At 33.7% G+C, this 22128-nt stretch overlaps 1 protein-coding gene across 1 annotated transcript in view; it reads right to left on the bottom strand.

Moving 5' to 3' along the window:
* LOC101893484 (lachesin) overlaps window positions 1-22128 on the bottom strand; it is a 453169-nt gene that overhangs the window by 224237 nt on the left and 206804 nt on the right. Inside the window, exon 2 of the mRNA XM_059130539.1 lies at window positions 17118-17347. The gene's annotated coding sequence lies outside the window, so the exon portion shown is untranslated. The remainder of the gene's footprint in view (window positions 1-17117; window positions 17348-22128) is intronic.

Here is a 22128-nt window from a genome sequence, read left to right as displayed (position 1 = left end):
CGGCAGATTCAAACTATTCCATCAAAAGAGGTGTCGAAAATAATCAAAATACGCAATGTCGGAAGGAAATATTTTGTGGGTGTGATCTAGTCCACAAACTAAACTTCATTGACTGAAATCTAAAATCATAGAAATATTAAATATGTAATTGTAACCAAGAGTAGCCATAAAGGGAGTAGTAAAAAAATTGTTACGAAAATTATCTGCTAGTGACACATATATAGGACACGAAGAGATACGAGGAAGTCAAGGAGAATGCATATATTTCGCAATTGGTACTCATTTCGGATATCTTACTTCAAACGATCTGCCATCATAACTTACCTCAGTCCATATTTCATAAGCGTTTTGAGGATCCACACACACACACACACACACATATATTTATTGTATTTATTTTTCTTCGTATAGACTTTCCAAGAGGATTCCATCCATTCCATTAGAAATAATAATTATCTTAAAATCACTTTTGAAATTGATTCCCAGGTTCCGACTTTTATTTAAGCAATGATAGATTAATTTCATTGTATATCTCGAAATTTCAGTAACATTTTTTTTCTTATTTCAATAAAATTTTCAATAAAAATAATATATTTTCAAATTTGTATTTTGAACGAAATTTCAAGGCATAGTTATTTTATTCCGAAATCATGTACGAAAAGTCTTTTGTACACCGATTTTTATACCCTCCACCTTGAAAAGAAGGTTATATTAACTTTGTCATTCCGATTGTAACATCCCTAAATATTTGTCGTAGACCCAATAAAGTACATATGGTGAGCATAAAATTCTAAGTCGATTTAACTATGTCCGTCTCTCGGCCTTTCTGTCCGTCTACCAGCCTGTCTGTCAAAATCACGATACAGCCCACATTATTTGACGTAGAGCTTTAAAATTTGGCAGAACAATTTGTTTTGATTGGTATTGAAAATTTATCGGTCCACGTTTTGAGATAGCCTCCATATAACGGTAACCCCCGATATTCGGTATTTTAGTGATTTTTGCCACATTTTTTCACGGGTTTGTCTAAAAATTGGTATTTGTAGGTCATAATGGGTTCTAGCTGCTGTGGCGAAACATTGTATATATCGATCCACATTTTTGTATAGCACCCATGTAACGGTACCTCCCGATGTTCGGTATTTTTATGATTTTCGCCACATTTTTTCATGGATTTGTCTAAAAATTAAAGTTTGTAGTTCGGAATCGGTTCTAGCTGCGGTGGCGAGATATTGTAACGAAACCATATAACGGTACCTCTCGAAATTCGATATTTTGTTGATTTTAGTCAAATTTTTCCATGGATTTGTCAAAGTTCGTTCAAGCTGCTTTGGCGGAACATTGTATGTATGGGTCCACATTTTCGTATAGGCCGGATATTCAGTATTTTAATGATTTTTGACACATTTTACCACGGATTTGTATAAAAATTGGTATTTGTAGTTCATAATGGGTTCTAGCTACGATGGCAGAACATAGAACAATTTGGTTCCCGTTTTGGCATGGCCCCCATATTACGGCCTCACCCACTTTATAGATTTTTTTGAACAGTTTGACTGCATTATCCAAACGGAATTGTTTCAAATTTGGTATTTGAAGTTCGTAATGGGTACTACAGCCGATGACAGAAAATTGTCTGTGCAGGTCTACGTTTTGGTTTAGCACCTATATAGCGGTACCTCCCGATATTCGGTATTTTGATAATTTTAGTGACATTATTCACCGGAATTTTTTCAAATTTGATAGTTACTGATGAAGTTCCAGATGGATACCACAGCCTATGACAGAAAATTGACTGTGCAGGTCCACGTCTTCGTATAACCCCCATGTAACTGTTCCTCCCTATATTCGGTATTTTGATGATTTTAGCGACATTATTCACCGGAACTGTTTCAAATTTAATATTTGATGTTCGCAATGGATACTACAGCCTAAGACAGAAAATTGTCTCTGCAGATCCAGGTCTTCGTATAGCCCCCATATTACAGTACCTCCCAATATCCGGTATTTTGACGATTTTAGGTACAATACTCACCGAAATGGTCTGAGATGTCGTATTTGAATTCCGAAATGGATGCTACAGGCTGTTACAGAAAATTGTCTATGCAGGCTCAGGTCTTCGTATAGCTCCGATATAAAGGTACCTCCCTTTGTACGGTATTTTTATGATTTTAGCTACGTTATCCACCGTTTATTTAAACTTTTGAATTTGAATATGATAATGGCTTATGACAAACAATGCCTTTGTAGGTCGACGTCGCATAGACCCCAATATAACGGCTATATTCGGTATTTTTATAACCTCCACCAAAAAAGTATGGAGGGTATATTAAGTTCGTCATTCCGTTTGTAACTCATCGAAATAATCATTTTAGACCCAACAAAGTATATATATTCTTGATCAGCGTAAAATTCTAAGACGATTTAGCCCTGTCCGTCCGTCTGTTGTAACCACGCTACAGTCTAAACGAATTAAGATAGGAAGCAAAAGTTTTGCACAGATCTCTCTTTTGTCTGCAGGCAGGTCAAGTTCGAAGATGGGGTATATCGGTCCACGATATCGTATAGCCCCCATATAACGGTACCTCCTGATATTCGGTATTTTGATGATGTTAGCCACATTTTTCAATGGTATTGTCTGAAAATCCACACAAGTAGTTCCTTGCGGCTACTTTATACCTCGGCAGAGAATTATGTATATAGGTCCACAATATCGTATAGACCTTATATAACGGTACCCCCGATATTCGGTATTTTGATGATTAGGAAATACAAATTCCTTGTGAGTACTTTACCCCCAGGCATAGATTTGTCTATATAGATCCACGATCCCCCATCGGCACCTTCCGATATTAGGTATTTTAAAGATTTTAGCAGAATTTTCAATGGATTTTATTTTTTTGAATATTTTCTAATTCGTTCCAAATGGTGGAGGATATTCAAAGTTCGGCCCGGCCGAACTTTTTTTACTTGCTGAGATTTCAACAGAATTTTTAAGGGATTTTAATTTTTGAAAATTTCCAAATTCGTTTAAATGGTGGAGGGTTTTTGAACTTACTGCTTTTAACTTGTTTTTTTTTTTTTTTATAGGACGTGTTAATGGGACAGTCAGTCTCATCCTCTTAAAAATGTAGGTATCGGTGCAAATTAACCAAAAATTTTGTCAAAAAAAAAAAATTGAATTTATGAATTAGAAAATAGATTTTTATCTCTACTCCATCCCAATAACTGAATTTAGTTTCGCGAAGTTTTTGAAACATGCTAAACTTTAAATTTAGCTTGAAAAAAACCACATAATTTCTAAACTGACTCAAAAGTCGACTTAAGAATCTTTAAAATATGACATATTTTAAAATTTGAACCAAGTCGGAAAGAATCAGCTTTTTAATGCATGACTCTGCATATAGAAGGAATTTTCCTTAAGGATTGACACACAAAAATTTTCCATGCTGCGGAAATAATTTCTTGGGAGCCTACATTTTGCCCCTCAATCAATATATACCAATCTGGAAATATCTCTCTGCCATGACTTGTATTTTCTGTCTATAATTTCCATTTCCCAAACGATTTTCATCAACTTCGTCTTTAACCACTGCCCACACATTATCCAACCCTTAAAACCCCACTGTTACATTTACTGTCCCGAACTCCATCAACATATTTCTTCTCATCAAATTGAAAAGTTAGAAAAACAAAACAGTCAAAGTTGCGATGTAGTACGGATTTTTATGTTGGATTTTGTTTTGACAAACAGTAGAATTGTGTGTATGTTTTTGAAAGAATTTTACTGCCACAAATATGACGAAAGAAAAAAAAAAAACAACAACGAAATATTTGGTCATCAAACAAGAAACAAAAAAAAAAAAAAAAAGGAAACGAAAAAAAAACTATAAATCCCCTGTGAAATCAACTCAACTTTGGTAAGTATGGACATGACACAGCAATCAGTGAGAGATAGACAGGACAAGAACCCAACAAATGGATACAGACGGACACAGAAATTGAAATGCACAAATACATATGTTCGGACATATATGCATCTACATATTTATGAGCATCCGTTGAAGGTACACTTCGCTTTATGAAAAAAAAAAATGTTGAATATATAAATACATGTATGTGTACGTGTTTTTTGTTTAATTCAGAATTTCGATATTTGTTCGATGAAATTGTTTTACAATTAAATTTGGCAGACATAAACAATTTTGACAATTATAAGGACATGCCTGAAAAGAATTTTTTTGTAGAAGACAAAAATATTATGTCCAAGGAGGCCATGAAAATCATCATAAAGGGACGGTTCCTCTTAAAAATTATTAATAGATTTTCTTAGAAAATATCATGAGATTTTCTCAGAGAAGAGCTGGAGGTATTTCCAAAAAAGAGTTAGAGGCATTTTCTCATAGAAAAGCTTGAGGTCTTCTCAGAGAAGGGCTTGAAATCTTTTCATAGAAGAGCTGTAGTAGCTCTTCCAAAGAAGAGCTGTAGTAGCTCTTCCATAGAAGAGCTGTAAATTTTCATAGAAGAGCTGTCGTTGCTCTTCTCATAGAAGAGCTGTAGTAGTTCTTCTCATAAAAGAGCTGTAGTAGCTCTTCTCAGAGAGGAGGTCTTCTTATAGAAGAGATGTAATAGCTCCTCTCATAGAAGAGCACTGGTGTCACGTCTCATAGAAGAGCTGTAGTAGTTATTCTCCTAGAAAAGCTGTAGTAGTTCTTCTCATAAAAGAGCTGTAGTAGCTCTTCTCAGAGAGGAGGTCTTCTTATAGAAGAGATGTAATAGCTCCTCTCATAGAAGAGCACTGGTGTCAGGTCTCATAGAAGAGCTGTAGTAGTTCTTCTCCTAGAAAAGCTGTAGTAGGTCTTCTTATAGAAGAGCTGTAATCGCTCTTCTCTTAGAAGATGTGAAGGTCTTCTCCTAGAAGAGGTGAAGGTCTTCTCCTAGAAGAGCTGAAGGTCTTCTCTATAGAAGAGCTGGAGGTCTTCTCCACAGAAGAGCTGGAGATCTTCTCCTAGAAGAGGTGAAGGTCTTCTCCTAGAAAAGCTGAAGGAGGTCTTCTCAGAGAAGAGCTGAAGGAGGTCTTCTCAGAGAAGAGCTGAAGGAGGTCTTCTCAGAGAAGCGATGGAGGTCTTCTCTTAGAAAAGCTGAAGGTCTTCTCCTAGAAGAGCTGAAAGGTTTTCTCCTAGAAGAGCTGAAAGTCTTCTCAATGAAGCGATGGAGGTCTTCTCAGAGAAGAGCTAAAGGTCTTCTCCTAGAAGAGCTGAAGGTCTTCTCCTAGAAGAGCTGAAGAGCTGGAGCTCTGCTCAAAGAAGTGCTGGAGGTCTTCTGATAGAAGAGCTGGAGGTCTTCTGATAGAAGAGCTGGAGGTCTTCTCCTAGAAGAGCTGAAAGTCGTCTCCCTGAAGAGGTGAAGGTCTTCTCCTAGAAGAGCTGAAGGTCTTCTCCTTGAAGAGCTGAAGGTCTTCTCCTAGAAGGTCTTCTCCTTCAGCTCTTCTAGGAGAAGACCTTCAGCTCTTCTCCTAGAAGAGCTGCAGGTCTTCTCTCAGAAGATCAAAATACATTTTCTCTAAGGAGTCCCACCAATGACACATAGGTCTTCTCTCTGGAGACGAAATGTTGTTCTCTTAATAGACCAATAGGTCTTTTCTCAGAATACCAAGAAGGGATGGAGGTCTTCTCATAGAAGACCTGAATGTCTCTTCTCATAGGAGATCTGAGGGTCTTCTCCTAGAAAAGCTTGACGTTTTTTCATGGAAGAGCTGCAGAGCTTCTTATGGAATAAATCAAGGTCTTCTCTAATGGAAGAGGTCGAGGTGTTCTCTTATGGAACAGCTCGACGCACTGGACTTCTTATAGGAGTACAATTAACCTTCTTCTCAAAAAACTGTGCTCTTTTTCTTCTCTTCTCTTCACTTCTCTTCTCTCAGAAGGTCAAAACACATTTTCTCTAAGGAGACCTACCAATATGCCATATTGGGCTTCTCACTGGAGACGAAATGTTGGTCTGGCTTCTCATGGAATAGCTGCTGGACTTTTCATGGAAGGAAATCGAGGTCCTCTCTAATGGAAGAGATCGAGGTATTCTCTTATGGAACAGCTCAATCCATTGGACTTTTTATAGGAGAACAATAGACCTTTTTCACAAAAAACAGATGCTCTTTCTCTTCTCTTTTCTTCTCCCTTCTCAGAAGGTCAAAATATATATTCTCTAAGGAGACCTACCAATATACCATATAGGACTTATCTCTGGAGAGGAAATATTGTTCTCCTAATAGGTTTTTTCTCATAATACCATGAGGTCTTCTCTTAAATAGCAAATATATCTTTTCTTTGAAGAACAATTCGTTTTCTCTAAGTAAAACAATAGGTTTTCTATTAGAAGGCCAATTTTATAATACAGATACATTCTTATAAATGGTCTCAAACAGTTTTCCCTAGAGAACCATCAGTGTTCCTTCATATCAAGTTCAATTGCAATTCGTCTAATAACTCAGGGTGAGGTGAAGTGGCGCACAAAGCCTGCCACTTAGACAAATGGAATCCTCCTTAAGACCTCATGCCGAACTGTGGTGAAAATCGTCCTCCTAGCCAAAGCTGAGTGTAACATTTGTTCGAATACTAAACCATAAAACTAAGCCAATATTGAACAACAAGCAAACCTTGCAACCGCCTGTGACTGCCACACATCAAACAAATTGGGCATGCGAGCCAATACAGCCATCTGACTAAACCAGGCAACCAACCGACGAACCAACCCCAATGCCACAAACAATATCCATGGCAAACCAGGAGGTGAGGGTGGAGGTATTTTATTTTGTAGCTGTTGTTGTTGCTGTTGTGGTTGAAAACAATTTTTGAAATAAAAACAATAAAATTGAAGTTCGACAAAAAAAAAAAAAGAAACGTTGACGAATTGAAATGAAATGGCAATGCATTAAATCACAAAAAAACCTATATTATACAAATACCATAAAGACAAACACACACACACAGACAGACCGAAAGGTACACTCATACATATGTATGCGAATTGTTGTTGGATGGTACATACATATATTGAAATCAAATAAATTGATTGATTTATCAAACAAACAATAACATCGGAAAAAAGAAAAAAAGGCGAAAACAAAACTTGAAATAACCATATGAACGACGACAGTATGACGGCAAGAGTTCCATGGAGAATTATTGCAAATTGGGGGAAGGGGTGATGCTGTGGGTGGTAGTGGGGGTGTTGATGTCGGATTTGGACTGGAGTAACAAATTACAATATTCCGCATGTGTTATCTTTGAGGTAACAGCAGTAGAAGAAAGAAATACCAAAAAAAAAGAGGCCTGAGCCAGATCGAATTTGGTGGGTGTGTCAAAATAAGTTGGGCTAACATATCAATAACAAGCTGAACACACCTACAGTGCGGCATATAAGTGTGATTGTATATATGAACCCAGTGAATATTTTTATCAATTTTTATGTGAAGGTCCTTATCTAATATGAGAATATAAAGGAAGATTTCTAAGAGCAATAGAAAAGTTTTTCAAAAAAAAAAAAAAAAAAAACCAAAAAAAAAAACAAGCAAAATAGCTGTCAGTTTGGCCGGGCCGAACTTTGAATACCCTCCACCATTTGGTACAAATTTGGCAATTTTCAAAAAAAAAAAAAAAAAAAAATAAATAAATAAATAAATAAATAAATAAATAAAATCCGTTAAAAATTCTGTTAAAATCTCAAAAATACCGAAAGTAGCCGTATATTAGGGTCTATGCGACGACGTGGACCTGCATAGGCAAATTTTGTCATTAGCTATTACAATATTAAAATGCGAAACTTGAAAGAAGTAAATAAAATAATCAAAATACCGAATATAGGGAGGTACTATGGAGGCTATAAAACGTGGAACTGCACAGACAATTTTCTGCCATAGGCCGTAGTATCTATTACGAACTTAAAATACAAAATTTGAAATAATTCCGGAAAATAATGTCACAAAAATGATCAAAATACCGAATATAGGGAGGTTCCTTTATATGGTGGCTATACGAAGATCTTAACCAGCATAGACCATATCCTGTCACAAACTATAGCATCCATTCCAAACTCTAAATACGTAATTTGAAACTACTCCGGTGAATTATGACGCTAAAATCATGAAAATACCGAATATCGGGAGGTTCCGTTATATGGGGGCTATACGAAGTCGTGGACCTGCACAGACAATCTTCTGTCATAGGCTATAGTATTCATTAGGAACTTCAAATGCTAAATTTGAAATAGTTCCGGTAAATAATGTCGCTAAAATCAGCAAAATACCGAATATCGGGTAGAACTGTTATATGGAGGATATACGAAGACGTGGACCTACATGACCTATTTTCTGTCTTATGCTGTAGTATCCATTACAAACTTCGAATACCAATTTTGAAACAATTCCGGTAAATAATGTCTCCAAAATCATCATAATACCGCATATCGGGAGGTACCGTTATATGGGCGCTCAACGAAGATGTGAACCTACCTGGGCCATGTAGGTTCAATACCAAAAGTCCTGCAGACATAATACACATTTGAGTAATTTTTTATTAACTTACTTAATTTCGTTCGGAAGCTAGAGTTATTTCTACAGATGGACAGACGGATAGAGGGACAGACGGACGGGCACAAATCGACATAGAATTTTATGCTGATCAAAAATATATACACTTTGTAGGGTCTAAAATGTATATTTCGAGGTGTTACAAACGGAATGATAAACTTAATATACCCTCCATACTATGGTGGGTATAAAAAGAAACAGTTAGGAATGATCAAAAGTCGGGCCGACTATATAATACCCGAATACCACTATCCGTATTTAGTAGAGCTCCCGTAACAAAAAAATTATATTGGGAATTTATTTGAAGATCATAACAACTATGAATAGACCTGCATTTTGGTTCATACCAACTATGACCCAAATAACATTGATGTATACTGCATAATATGGCTTCGATAGGGATTATATTAAAAAATATTTATTCGAGCAATAGAAATACCGGACCGAGTTTCACCAAAGGGTAAAATTCGGTTGAATGTGAAAGAATCTAATCAATTTGGGCTGGTATTACATATATGGAGAGTAATAACCATACAATAGGATGAAGATGTATATCGAAGTTATATAAAAACCTGAATCGATCTCGATAGAATTTGGCAGAGGTATTTTCGAGCAGTATCTGATGCTCTGGATCAATAATAAATTTCATTATTGTGGAGTGCATATTAACCGGGTGAGTGACATTAACACCAAATCGGATGAAACATATATATATGGGAGCTATAGCTTTATCTGAACCGATTTTCACCAAAATTTGAAGCAATTGCTTGCTTTTAGGATGAATTCCATCGGAAGTGCCAAAATTCAGTCCATTTGGGCTGATATTGACCCTTTGGTGCACAAAAAAACCTGAAATCGGATAATGTTATATGTAGGAGCTATATCCAATCTGAACAGATCGTGATAAAATTTGACATAGGTATCTTTGAGCTAAATAAGTAATCTGGTAATAAAGATCAATGTTGAAGAGTGCATTACACGCATGTGAGGGACATAAAACCCCAAATCGTATGAAGCTTCAGCTATATCTGAACCGATTTTCACTAAATTTGGAAAAAAAATGCTTCTGGTCCTCAGTCGGATGTGCCAAAATTCAGGTCGTTTGGACTGATATTGGTCATTGGTACACAATTAACCAGAAATCGGTTGAAGATTTATGTGGAAGCTATATCTAAATTAGAACCGATTCTTATCAATTCAATATCATCAATAGGGTTCGTCCTATGGCAAAACGATTTTTTTTTTGTTAAATTTCATTTCAATCGGATAATAAATGTGACAAAAATACATGGACAGACGGACTGACATGCATAAATCAACTCAGAAAGTGATTCTATAAAGACCCTCCAAAGTAACTATGGGTCTATATCGCATCCTACTCCAAGTTACAAACAAATGCTTAAAGACATAATACCCTTACCGCTATGTGGTTTAGGGTATAGTACGGTCTATATAAAATAATGTTTAAAGATTATTTTCTACAAATGTCGATCGGGACTGGCCGTCTCTCGTCTTAAATGATTCATCCGCTTACTCCAATTTTTGACATGCATTTCCCAACATTTTGGTCGGCATCTCACGAATAAATGCTGTAATGTTGTCATCCAATGCGTCGATTTACGCTCGTCTATATGGACATGAGTTTTGACATAGTCTCAAAAATAGCAGCCTAAAAGGGGTCAAATAACACGATCTAGGAGGCTAATGGACCGGTCTCGAATGTGAAATGAATTGTAAATTTAATTCGTCCCTCAATAAGTCCATTTTTACATGTGACACGTGAGCCATGTAGCAGGTTTTGGTGCCCGGGCATAATCACAACCGACATAATCCCAATTGTAAATATGCGATTTATATCCGGTTTTCTGGCCATAATCCCCATAATAATGTGGGAATTATGTCCGCTTCCAAAACGGACATAATCCACATGGGGAGTAAAACAAAGCAAAAGTTGCATTTTGGGGGGCTATGCTCGGTTTTACCTGAAATTTTTATCACAGGTATTTATTTATAGCCTGATTAAGGCAAAAAAAAAATTTTCGGGAAAATACCCGGTTACCCGGTTATTCGACCCGAAAGTTCGGATACAAACTTATATGTTCATAATATATATCACTTAAAAGCTTATGAATATACCTATCCATCAAGTGTTCATATAAACCAGATCAATACCAGAAAATTTGTATTTTTGTCCGGAACGTTTTGGAGAACCCCTAAAGAGTCGGAAATGGTCCCATAATGTGGTACTAAGATATATATTCGACATTACAGCCTACACCCATGTGTTTCCAAAATGTTTTTCAGACTCTTTGGAATTCCTACATTTTAGGTATATAGTGTCTTTAGTACTCTTTGCACAATTATAGTACATATTTCCTCAACCACCTCCATATCACATATTCAGTACCATTTAGCACAGTTCCCTCAGCTAGTAAACATTTCCGAAACCATCAAACTTACCTCCTACCTTAAATCACATGCAAAAATTTCAAGTTTTTAGCTTTATCCGTTCACATAATTCCAAATGGTGCCGTTTTAGAAGTTAAGTAACATTTTAGAACATTTCCTAAATTTATAGTTCGAATTTCCAATAACCCTTTGGGGCATCTATCCTGCGCTCCATCAGTCACTTTCGTTCCATATTTCAGAATTCCAGCTCCATTCTTATTTTAAAATTTCAGGATTCCGGTTCACAAAAAAAAAATTAATTGTACCACATTTAGTACCATTGCCATACACATAATTACGAATTTCCATAACTACTTACATACCTCAGTCCTACGATGCAAAAGTAATCCGTTTTCCAAATTTCAGGATTCCAACTCTATTGGGTACCACAAAATTCAAATTGTACCAAATTTAGTACTATAAGTACGATTTTCCAAAACTATCTATATTCCTTTCTGAATTCCAGCTCTACCGGTTCATTCAAATCGAAAATGTACCAAATTTAGTACCGTAGATACTTTTAATGTACATAAGTATACATTTCGAAAGTTCCTCCATATCCCTATCCTATATTTTGCTAGTAACGCAAATTTCAAATTTTATTCATTCCAGCTCCATCCGTTCCTCCAAATTCAAATTGTATTAAATTTAGTACAATTTAGAACTTCCAAAACTACCTCCCTACACCGACTCAACTCCTCAACTTTGATTCCCATTACAAAATCCAAGTTTATAGCTCTAACCGTTCACAGGATACGAAACGGTACCAAATGCAGTACATTTTAGTACATTTCGTATACTTATAGTAAGAGTTTGAAAAACCTCTTTCTTACATCTGTCATGCACTCCATAAGTGACCCTCTTTCCAAATTTCAGAGATCTAGCTCTATTGCTTCCTACATTTGATTGGTCCTTGATAAAATATTCTTTAAAAAATCCACGTTTGTTTTATCTTCGTAAAAATATTCTTTAAAAAATCCACGTCTCTGTTGGTCCTTGGAAAAATATTCTTTAAAAAATCCACGTCTCTGTTGGTCCTTGGAAAAATATTCTTTAAAAAATCCACGTCTCTGTTGGTCCTCGGAAAAATATTCTTTAAAAAATCCACGTCTCTGTTGGTCCTTGAAAAAATATTCTTTAAAAAATCCACGTCTCTGTTGGTCCTTGGAAAAATATTCTTTAAAAAATACTCTCTCCTGTTGATCCTTGAAAAAATATTCTTTAAAAAATCCACGTCTCTGTTGGTCCTTGGAAAATATTCTTTAAAAAATCCTCGTCTCTGTTGGTCCTTGGAAAAATATTCTTTAAAAATCCACGCATTGGTCCTTGGAAAAATATTCTTTAAAAAATACTCTCTCCTGTTGATCCTTGAAAAAATATTCTTTAAAAAATACTCTCTCATGTTGATCCTTGAAAAAATATTCTTTAAAAAATCCACGTCTCTGTTGGTCCTTGGAAAAATATTCTTTAAAAAATACTCTCACCTGTTGATCCTTGAAAAAATATTCTTTAAAAAATCCACGTCTCTGTTGGTCCTTGGAAAAATATTCTTTAAAAAATCCTCGTCTCTGTTGGTCCTTGGAAAAATATTCTTTAAAAAAACTCTCTCCTGTTGATTCTTGAAAAAATATTCTTTAAAAACTCCACGTTTGTTTTTGTCATTGTAAAAATATTCCTTAAAAAATCCACGCCTCTGTTGGTCCTTGGAAAAATATTCTTTAAAAATCCAAATCTATTGGTCCTTGGAAAAATATTCTTTAAAAAATACTCTCCCCTGATGATCTCTGAAAACATAATTTTTTAAAAGATCCACGTTTGTGTTGTTATTGTAAAAAATTCTTTAAAAACTACACTCCCCTGTTGATTCTTGAAAAAATATTTTTTGAAAATCCACGACTCTGTTGGTGCTTGGAAAATATTTTTAAAAAATACATTTCCCTGTTGATCCTTGAAAAAATCCATCCATCCAATGGTCCTTGAATAAACATTTTTTTTTTTTTAATCCACGATTTTTATCACCCAAAATTTCAAGATTTTGGCTTCAGCAGTTTCGTCTGGGCGCTGATGAATCGTTAAGTCACTCAATTACTTAACTCTTGACTTAATATAGATTCCGAGCCATACATACGCATATTAACTATATATCTTCCAAACTAATTGGCATTATCATCTAAAACAATATTTTTGTTCACTGGGTATCTCTATTTATATCCACAAATAAACATGTATGTACGAATGTATGTTTGTAATGCATAACACATGTCTACGCCATTATTGAAAGCTGACACAAAGATATTTCATCCCCCAACCTCTCCTCTCATCACGATAAAATGAGAGGCAAAAATACGTCACAAAAATAAATACCCTGCTAATATGATGTCCTTTGTGAGGGTACACGTGTGTGTGAGTGTCTTTGTGTGTGTGTATGTGGGCGTGCAAGTATTTCAGCTCTTCAAATTGACATTTTGACAGGCTAATTATATTTAAATACCTCTTTTTTGTTGTGCCTGTCAGAGCGTTCATTATAAAATTTGATTGTTTTGTTTCGTTTGTTCGCTTGTTTGCAACTGAATCAATCCGCTTCCAAGAAATATATAATTGTTGCTGATTTTTTCTCTTTTGTGTGTTGTTGTTGTGGAAATTGTGAAATTGATTGGCTTACAGAAAATATTGTTTGTGATTGTGTAAAATTACCATGAACAAATGGTTTTTGTTGTGCGGCATGTCATTGGAAATTAATAGGCATTCCATTAAAGTGTGCTGAGAAGGATGTGCTTAAATGACAAATGAGGGGTTTTGCAGGAAAAAAAAACAACAGAAAAGGTAAACAAGGACATGGGGAAGGTAAATCAACCTTTTTTTGTCAGCTAATGAGATGGTACCATGAAAAAATAGACTTGAGAGTTAGGTCCTTCAAAGAAAAATATAAGTGAGATTTTTCCCTTATTTCTAATTATTGGTCCTTCACAAGATTGTTTTTACGAATTTTGATAAAAAAATATTATTTCGAAAATCTGTGATTTTTGATCTATTGGCAAATATTTTTTAATTAATCAAATTTACTTATTTTTAAATATTCTTTAATAAATCCACGTTTATTTGGTCCTTGAAAAAATATTCTTTAATAAATCCACGTTTATTTGGTCCTTGAAAAAATATTCTTTAATAAATCCACGTTTATTTGGTCCTTGAAAAAATATTCTTTAATAAATCCACGTTTATTTGGTCCTTGAAAAAATATTCTTTAATAAATCCACGTTTATTTGGTCCTTGAAAAAATATTCTTTAATAAATCCACGTTTATTTGGTCCTTGAAAAAATATTCTTTAATAAATCCACGTTTATTTGGTCCTTGAAAAATATTCTTTAATAAATCCACGTTTATTTGGTCCTTGAAAAAATATTCTTTAATAAATCCACGTTTATTTGGTCCTTGAAAAAATATTCTTTAATAAATCCACGTTTATTTGGTCCTTGAAAAAATATTCTTTAATAAATCCACGTTTATTTGGTCCTTGAAAAAATATTCTTTAATAAATCCACGTTTATTTGGTCCTTGAAAAAATATTCTTTAATAAATCCACGTTTATTTGGTCCTTGAAAAAATATTCTTTAATAAATCCACGTTTATTTGGTCCTTGAAAAAATATTCTTTAATAAATCCACGTTTATTTGGTCCTTGAAAAAATATTCTTTAATAAATCCACGTTTATTTGGTCCTTGAAAAAATATTCTTTAATAAATCCACGTTTATTTGGTCCTTGAAAAATATTCTTAATAAATCCACGTTTATTTGGTCCTTGAAAAAATATTCTTTAATAAATCCACGTTTATTTGGTCCTTGAAAAAATATTCTTTAATAAATCCACGTTTATTTGGTCCTTGAAAAAATATTCTTTAATAAATCCACGTTTATTTGGTCCTTGAAAAAATATTCTTTAATAAATCCACGTTTATTTGGTCCTTGAAAAAATATTCTTTAATAAATCCACGTTTATTTGGTCCTTGAAAAAATATTCTTTAATAAATCCACGTTTATTTGGTCCTTGAAAAAATATTCTTTAATAAATCCACGTTTATTTGGTCCTTGAAAAAATATTCTTTAATAAATCCACGTTTATTTGGTCCTTGAAAAAATATTCTTTAATAAATCCACGTTTATTTGGTCCTTGAAAAAATATTCTTTAATAAATCCACGTTTATTTGGTCCTTGAAAAAATATTCTTTAATAAATCCACGTTTATTTGGTCCTTGAAAAAATATTCTTTAATAAATCCACGTTTATTTGGTCCTTGAAAAAATATTCTTTAATAAATCCACGTTTATTTGGTCCTTGAAAAAATATTCTTTAATAAATCCACGTTTATTTGGTCCTTGAAAAAATATTCTTTAATAAATCCACGTTTATTTGGTCCTTGAAAAAATATTCTTTAATAAATCCACGTTTATTTGGTCCTTGAAAAAATATTCTTTAATAAATCCACGTTTATTTGGTCCTTGAAAAATATTCTTTAATAAATCCTCGTTTATTTGGTCCTTGAAAAAATATTCTTTAATAAATCCACGTTTATTTGGTCCTTGAAAAAATATTCTTTAATAAATCCACGTTTATTTGGTCCTTGAAAAAATATTCTTTAATAAATCCACATTTATTTGGTCCTTGAAAAAATATTCTTTAATTAATCCGCGTTTATTTGGTCCTTGAAAAAACATTTTTTAATAAATCCACGTTTTTTTTGGTCCTTGAAAAAATATTCTTTAAAAAATCCACGCCTTTGTTGGTCCTTGAAAAAATATTCTTTAAAAAATCCATGTTTGATGATCGTTCGGTCCTTGCAAAAAATATTTTTTAAAAAATCCAAGGTTGATGATTTTTTGGTCCTTGAAAAAAAGTTCTTTAAAAAATCCAAATCCATGAAAAGGAGCTAATCATTTCTACACTTTATCCTTGATAGCTGAATATGTACAAGATATTGAAAACGAATTTAAACAATGCCATAAATGAGTCTCACAATCAAAGAACATTTTTCACATAAATGTTCAAATTTCCCAAAAATGAAAGAAAGAAAATTCACGTCTCACACCTTTTCTCCCCTTCCCAAAGCTTAACATTTCAAAATTCGTTTTTTCTAAAACTGTGACAGAATGAAAGAATGAAAAAAATGCAGATTGAAATAAATGGCAGAGGTTTTGTTGAAAGGCTTTTTGGGTTGGAGGTAAAACTAAAAAAAAACGATTTACAACTGTGTTTTAAGAAAAAGAGAACTGAGGGAGAGAGAGAGAGAGAGGCGGGAGGAGAGAAATAAGTAAAAGAAACAGGAAATTTGTTACTTTTTCATGGATTTGCTAGGAATTTGCTTTGCGGTAGAGTCGAAGTTATTTTTTTCTTCTTTTTTGGGAGAGGGGCCGGGGGAGAGGGGAAGCTGTAGCTGGGTGTGACTAATGATGGTGTTGGTGGTAACAACATAATAAAGCAGAGAATCCGTAGCAGAAAAAATCGGCCCACTCACACACCAACAAAGGACCCCCACTCTCTGGTTGTGCCTCTCCTCTGAAGTGCTTCAAGTTGGTATGAATCACGTACTAACAATTTTTCGGCAATAAATTGTTTTTTTTTTTGGCTTTTCATTGTTTGGAAATTCTTTTTCTTTTTTCGGTTGAGGTTAGGTTTCGTTAGAGGGCTTCATTTCATCAGCATACGTACCGTATCGTAGCGTACGGTACGTTCGGTACAAAAGTTGGTAATGGTGATGACGATAACAATTTATTTCGGCTACATTTGTATTAGAATCCATAGGAGTTTTGGAAAAAAAACTTAGATACAGTGGGACCTAAAAATAAAAATACCACGGTGTATTAAAATTCTCTTCGAGAATTGATAGATGTATGGGGATCGATCGACTTTAAACTTCCTTCTAGAGGGCTGGAACTGTATAACCCATAATTTCCATTCATTTCATCAGAGCCCACTGTATTTGCATTCGATTGTGTGTGTGTGTGTCTGTTTTCTTTTTTTTGCCAATTTAAGATGAATGTGACTTAATATTTTTGAGGTTTTATTTCTGTGGTAGATTTGGCTTACCTGGTGATGATTTCGATATTTTTCGACTTTTTTTTTCTTTTGTTGTAGAAATTCTTCTTGTATTGTTGTTGTTTTTTTCGACTTGTCCTTATTGTGGTTGTTATCAAAAAAAACTCTCTGTTGCCTATTTTTTTCTTTGGGTTATATTCTTTTTCAACTGCTTCGCCTTCTCCTCCCACCTCTACTTCTCCTCCTTTTGTTCAATGTAATAAATCAATTTTACGCACCACCTGAAAACGAAGAACAAATTAAAGTCATTAAATCAAAAACCAAATTCGAATCGTACAACAACAACAACTGAAATACAATAACAACAACAATGGCAACATTTGTAACAGTATAAACATTAACAATGGCAACAACAATAACAACGACAAACAATAGAAACGAACAGAAGCAGCAGCAGCATCTTATTGTAAGCAGTTGGATAATTCTTCTTCTGAGGGGTTTCAGCCCCACTCTCCCCTCCGAAACAACAAATTCTCATTTTGTGGAGGCCAAGATATTTGTATGGTATGCAGCGTTAAACAAAGGATCGATTTGAAGGTGAAAAGGAAGGGGAGGGGATCACAGGAAATTCAAATGTGTGAAGTGGTACGAAATGGGTGTGGAAAAATGGAAGGTCTCCTACCAACAGAGGTTCTGGGAAAGGGGGATTTTTAAAAAAATACTTTTTCAAGGACCAAAGAATCATCAAACGAGGAATTTTTAAAAAATACTGTTTCAAGGGCCAAAGGATCATTAAACGTAGATTTTTTAAAGAATATTTTTTCAAGGACCAAATAAACGTGTTTTTTTAAAGAATATTTTTTTCAAGAACCAAAAGATTATCAAAAGTGGATTTTTTAAAAAATATTTTTTCAAGGACCAAAGGATCATCAAACGTGAATTTTTTAAAAAATATTTTTTCAATGATCAAATAAACGTGGATTTTTTAAAAAATATTTTTTCAATGATCAAATAAACGTGGATTTTTTAAAAAATATTTTTTCAATGATCAAATAAACGTGGATTTTTAAAAAATATTTTTTCAATGATCAAATAAACGTGGATTTTTTAAAAAATATTTTTTATTAATTGTGGATTTTTTAAAAAATATTTTGTCAATGATCAAATAGACGTGGATTTTTTTAAAAAATATTTTTTCAATGATCAAATAAACGTGGATTTTTTAAAAATATTTTTTCAATGATCAAATAAACGTGGATTTCTTAAAAAATATTTTTTCAATGATCAAATAAACGTGGCTTTTTTAAAAAATATTTTTTCAAAGATCAAATAAACGTGGATTTTTTAAAAAAATATTTTTTTAATGATCAAATAAACGTGGGTTTTTTAAAAAATATTTTTTCAAGGACTAAATAAACGTGGATTTTTTAAAAAATATTTTTTCAAGGACTAAATAAACGTGGATTTTTAAAGAATATTTTTTCAAGGACTAAATAAACGTGGATTTTTTAAAAAATATTTTTTCAAGGACTAAATAAACGTGGATTTTTAAAGAATGTTTTTTCAAGGACTAAATAAACGTGGATTTTTTAAAGAATATTTTTTCAAGGACTAAATAAACGTGGATTTTTTAAAGAATATTTTTTCAAGGACTAAATAAACGTGGATTTTTTAAAGAATATTTTTTCAAGGACTAAATAAACGTGGATTTTTTAAAGAATATTTTTTCAAGGACTAAATAAACGTGGATTTTTTAAAGAATATTTTTTCAAGGACTAAATAAACGTGGATTTTTTAAAGAATATTTTTTCAACGACTAAATAAACGTGGATTTTTTAAAGAATATTTTTTCAACGACTAAATAAACGTGGATTTTTTAAAGAATATTTTTTCAACGACTAAATAAACGTGGATTTTTTAAAGAATATTTTTCAACGACTAAATAAACGTGGATTTTTTAAAGAATATTTTTTCAACGACTAAATAAACGTGGATTTTTTAAAGAATATTTTTTCAACGACTAAATAAACGTGGATTTTTTAAAGAATATTTTTTCAACGACTAAATAAACGTGGATTTTTTAAAGAATATTTTTTCAACGACTAAATAAACGTGGATTTTTTAAAGAATATTTTTTCAACGACTAAATAAACGTGGATTTTTTAAAGAATATTTTTTCAACGACTAAATAAACGTGGATTTTTTAAAGAATATTTTTTCAACGACTAAATAAACGTGGATTTTTTAAAGAATATTTTTTCAACGACTAAATAAACGTGGATTTTTTAAAGAATATTTTTTCAACGACTAAATAAACGTGGATTTTTTAAAGAATATTTTTTCAACGACTAAATAAACGTGGATTTTTTAAAGAATATTTTTTCAACGACTAAATAAACGTGGATTTTTTAAAGAATATTTTTCAACGACTAAATAAACGTGGATTTTTTAAAGAATATTTTTTCAACGACTAAATAAACGTGGATTTTTTAAAGAATATTTTTTCAACGACTAAATAAACGTGGATTTTTTAAAGAATATTTTTTCAACGACTAAATAAACGTGGATTTTTAAAGAATATTTTTCAAGGACCAAAAAGCATGAATTATTCTATCTATACAAGACTTGTAGAAGGTCTTCTATCCATAGAAGATCTGTAGGAGGTCTTCTATCCGTATAATCCTTGTGGAAGATCTTATGTCTATAGAAGTCTTGTGGAAGGTCTTCTATATAAAGAAGACTTATAGAAGGTGTTCTATGCAGAGAAGAACTGTAGAAGGTCTTTTATCCGGAGAAGACTTGTGAAGTGTCTTCTCTTCATATATGGTCTGTGGAAGGTATTCTTTCTATAGAAGACCTGTGGAGGGTTTTCTTTTCCTAGAAGACATAAAGGTCTTCTACCCAGTGAAGACTTATGGAAGGTTTTCTATCCATAGAAGTCCTGTGGAAGGTATTTCATTCAAAGAAGACCTGTTTAAGCCCTTCTGTCCTTGGAAGATATGTTAATGGTCTTCTATCCTTAGAGGACATATGGAAGAATATGCAACCACCTTTATTCATAGAAGACCTGTGTAAGTCCTTCTATCCTTGGAAGATATGTGAAAGCTATTATATATTTAGAAGGCCTATATAAGTCTATGCAACCACCTCCCCCCTTTACCTCTGGAAGATCTTCTGTCCTTAGAAGACCAGTGGAAGTTATTTTATCCTTAGAAGACCTGTGGAAGGTCTTCTACCCATAGAAGGCCTGTGGAAGGTCTTTAATCCAAAGAATACCTGTGGAACCTCTTCTGTCAATGGAAGGCCTATGGAGGGTCCTTTTTTCTATGGAAGGTCGTTTATCCAAAAAGTTCTCGGGAGAGTCTTCTGTCCATAGAAGGCCTACTTGGTATCAGACCATTTATTTTAAGAAGTCCTGTGGAACATCTTCTGTCCATAGACGTCCTGTGGAATTTATTCTATCCATCCTAGACCTGTGGAAGGTCATCTATTCTCCTTGAAAATTTCCCTGTGGTATATTTCCTATTCTTCTTTTCAAGAATCTAAAAATAAAAAATTTTCAAAATCAATTCGAATCGCTTTTACAAAGCCTTCTGCAGCCACTACCCTTCCCCCTTTACAGAATCTGTAGGCTGTTGATGGCGATCTTCAACTGTGCCGCTGTTGATGTCTATCTTCAACAAGGTATGCCTCGACTTCTGCACCCCCCTTTTTTCAGATTTGTTCTTCATCATTTTTTTGTTTTTCTTGTTGTTGCTGCTGTTTTTATCCCATCAAACTAAGAACTTTGAGATGAGCTTAACAATGGTGTTTACTGTATTTGGCGTGTATCGTCAATGTATGTGTGTGAATGAGTGTGTTTGTGTGGGCTGACCAGCCCACAAGGCATTTATTGTTTGCTGTTTGGGCATCGTTTGATTGTTGCTGTCAGATACTCCGTGTAAGTCTGTTTGTATGTGTGTGCTCTTGCCCCGGCATTCTCACCGTTCAGGTGAGATTTATCCACTTAAAGTTAAAGTACTTCGTATTCAAAGTTGATGATTGCAGAGGAATTTCAAGTGTTAGTGAATGTCCGAAATTGACCGCTGCCCCTTACCGCCAACAACACCGCAACGCTCGAACAAAACTTATTTATGTTTCCAAAACAAAGTTCACGAATTCCACCCACCCACACACATACACACACTTGTGCTGCTGATTGGTGGGGTTTTCCGGTTGTAGGGGATGGGGGTAGGCGATGGCGGTCAGCATATTTTGTTCATTCAAAATCTGTACAATTGTTGTTGTTTTGTTATTTACTGTTACAATGGCTTAAAGTCTCGCTTTAAGATAAATCACTTTTCCATAAAACAATTGGTTTTAGCAGGCCATAACAAAATGGGAGGTTAGGGGAGTGTGGCGGGTGGGTGATTTGGCAAATGTTTTTGAAATGAAATATTTGAACGTCTTTGATAATGATGAAATAATTTATTGTTACCCTGGGGGGGATCAAGTATTGAATGGTGTTTTGGGAATTTGATAAGGAAATTATTAGGTGAGAAGAAGTTCAGATGGAAGACCTTTGCAAAGTCTTTGAAAATCGAAGATTTTTGAAAGGAATTCTATAAACAGAAGGTATTAGAAGTTATTTTTCTATAAAAAAGAAAATGTAGGAACAGTCATTCAAAAATAGGAAAATAATGTCCCCCATTAACAAAAAAATTATTTAAAAAATATATCAAATTTTTATTTTTACAGAATATTTGTGAAGGACAAGATGACAGTCTAATTTGGATTTTGATATACAGGGTGAGATAAAAAACTGCAACAACGCCATAATTTTTACGTCATTTTTTTATTTTGAATGAAACCAAAAAATGTCGGAAATAGTATCAAATTTTAGAATAAGTTTAGATTTGTTCGAATTGGTCACCTTTGGCACGAATTATGGCCTTCGAACGGCCAATGAAATCGTCACACGCTGCCCGAACGTTGCTCAGCGATATTTTGGCCCATTCTCGGCGAAGCGCTTGTTTGAGGTGATCGAGACTTTGGTATTTTCCAGTGCCAACCTTGCTTTCCA

This window comes from Musca domestica, unplaced genomic scaffold (genome assembly GCF_030504385.1).
Source record: "Musca domestica strain aabys unplaced genomic scaffold, Musca_domestica.polishedcontigs.V.1.1 76, whole genome shotgun sequence".
Taxonomy (NCBI): domain Eukaryota; kingdom Metazoa; phylum Arthropoda; class Insecta; order Diptera; family Muscidae; genus Musca; species Musca domestica.
Note: the sequence above shows the minus strand (reverse complement) of the source record. Positions and strands in the feature narration are given on the sequence as shown.